The 2,609-nt window shown below is 51.0% G+C and overlaps 1 long non-coding RNA gene across 1 annotated transcript in view; it reads right to left on the reverse strand.

Annotated features, from left to right (window-relative positions):
* The window catches only part of LOC104912866, a 27,705-nt gene that overhangs the window by 23,836 nt on the left and 1,260 nt on the right, over positions 1-2,609 (reverse strand). The gene's annotated exons all lie outside the window — the stretch shown is intronic.

Consider the following 2,609-nt stretch of genomic DNA (forward strand, 5'->3'; position numbering starts at 1 on the left):
AAATGTCCGTACGTGTGAGCTCCTCCCGGCGCATGGGACACGGAGAAGTTCCCTTTCCATTTCCCTTTCCCTTTAGACTGGGGGGGGAGCAGAGACCATCTGAAGCCCTGGCACCCCTTTGGGCCGAGCCCCATCCCAAACCCTTCCCTCTGCCTCCAGTCCTTCACTCGGTGCAGCGAACCCTGGAACGGGGCCGAGGAGGGAAGGGTTAATGAAACCCAGCTCCTTCCGACCTCCAGGGTCAGACTCTTCCTATCTGCAATCTAAGGAATTAGGTAAGGAGGTTATAAGATTATAGAGAAAGGAGTTATAGGCCCTCGTAGCCTTACACCTGAACATATTGCTCTAATCCACTGGGATTCTTAAAAATCGCTTCAGCTATGGAAAACTGTTAATTAGGCTGTGTCTGTCCCGAGGTTTCCTGTTGCACTGGTGATCCAGCAGAGCTGCCTGAGCTCCAATGGCTCATGTGAAATGCTCTTCATGTGCCTCTGTTTGTCCCCCTCTCCGCAGCTAAAAGCAGCATCAGCCCCGGCTTTGGGGAAAGGCAGGGGCTGGGTGTCACACATGGACAAAAAGGGGACACGGGGGGACAAAAGCCATTTTCTCCTCTCTTCCCCCAACCCCCAGTGCCCGGCACAGTATATGCAGTTGTTTCTAACTTCAGTGTTTGTTTACGGTAGCAAAATTGGCACTTGGAAGAGAAATGAAAAGCTGTTTCCACATCGGTTCTACTCCTCGTTCCTCGCTTTGGGTGCCTTTCTTCCCTCCCAGCATTCAATACCAGTTAAACTGCGGCTCCAACTTTCTCCCGGTGCTTTGACTCAGTGCTCTGCAGTCGCATCCTATTGCTGCTACAGGAAAATACGCCCAGGGAGGAGGCAGCGTTTGAAGATGGCCCAAACATCATTGATTTGAGGAAAAAAAAAATAAAAATAAAAAATAAAAAAAAATAAAAAAATAAAAAAAGAAGAAGAGAGACAAAAGGAAAAAAAAAAAAAAATATCCCAGACTTTCCTAAAGAACGTATTTTAACGGCGATGGGCAGAGCCCTGCCCTGCTCTGTGCCCTTTGGCACTTCTACATTTGCTCGAAGTTGGCCTTAATGTTCCTTAATGTCCCGGCACCTGGAGCACGGCGGAGCCGCCTGCGCCCGGCAATCCTCTCCCAGCCCGATGGCACGGGCTGCGTTCTGCCTTTTTGTCCTTTTCAGAAATACTGATTATTTATTTATATGTATTTTTTGTATTTTTTTTAGGTTTTTTTTTTACGCCACTTGTGGTCGCCCTCGAATGGCAGTAATCTGTAGATTACATACTGCGAGCCTTATCATTACGGGGATGGATAAAATGAGGTGGTTAAACCCTAAAATCCATTTTACTCACCACATTTTGCTTGAGGAGGGAGAAAAAGAGGGGAGAACAAACTTGGAGGGGAGGGCTTGAGCCCCTCGCGCCGGAGCCGGGTTGTCCCCGCCTGGGGACACGGCTGGGACCCCGCACCTTCACCCAGCGCCCGCTGCAGCCCCGCCGTCCCCTCGCTCCTGTCCCTTTTGTCCCCACGCTCGCAGTGTCTCTGCATTGCTCTACAGAGGCGACTTTTCTCTGCCTCTCTGTTTGCTCTGTAGCATTTCTAAGCTCTGCTCGCCCCCCGTTTGCCTCTTTCGTGTGCGTCCCCGGTTCCCCTCCAGCTGATGCGATTCTCTGGAAATGTGGGGCTTATCCCGTCAGTACCTTTGCCGGCTCTGATTAGATATTATTTTTTCATTGGCTCCGCTACAGCGGGTTCCTCCCTTTAATCTCTCGATATATTTTCCCCCTCCCGGTATAACCAAATCCATGAAATTCACAGCCTCTCTCTTTGACACGACTGGCTCATCTAATCACTCCATATCGATTTCCCTAACTCTTTTCATCCAGCTGAAGACACATCTTAAAACACTCCAAGCCAGAGTGTGCTCTTTGCTTTATACACACTAATAAAATGATTTACCCTTCTCTCTCTGCTCTCCTCACAGGAGAAAATCGTTCAAGTCCCGGCTATTTGTGTGTGATCAGTAAATATTTAGTGTGGCGACATCTTCAGCTCCTCTCCTGATCAATACGCAACCCAACAGGAGGTGGACTATTGTCCGGGCAGTGACTCGCTGAGATCTCCTTCAGATGCATTCCTTGCCCCCATACCGTCTGTTATGATTTATCCTCGAAGGTAACGAGCAAAGAGAGAAAGTGAGGCTGTAAAAGCTTCTGTCTCTAACCTGTAACCGTGGCGTTAAGCCACCTAAGGGAAAAATGCCTTATTCATCCCCATCTCCCATCTCTACATTATGGTCTGGCACTTCCAAAACGCTGCTAGAAAATGAATGGGAAGGCAGGCAGCCGTCGCACGGGCGCTTCGCATCCCTGCATCCCTCTGTCCTCTCTTCCCCGGCCCCTGGAGTAACAGCGGTGTCACATCAGGGCGAGACGCGCTGCCACCCCTCAGCATCCCGCAGGGGTCCCGCAGGGTGTGGGATGCGAGGTGACCCCCCCCGCTCCTCCCCGCTCTCCCTCCCGCAACTCTGCAGCCCCGGGTTCAGCCGAGGCAGGGGCTGGGGCTGAGGGCTTTTT

This window comes from Meleagris gallopavo, chromosome 12 (assembly GCF_000146605.3).
Source record: "Meleagris gallopavo isolate NT-WF06-2002-E0010 breed Aviagen turkey brand Nicholas breeding stock chromosome 12, Turkey_5.1, whole genome shotgun sequence".
NCBI classification, from domain to species: domain Eukaryota; kingdom Metazoa; phylum Chordata; class Aves; order Galliformes; family Phasianidae; genus Meleagris; species Meleagris gallopavo.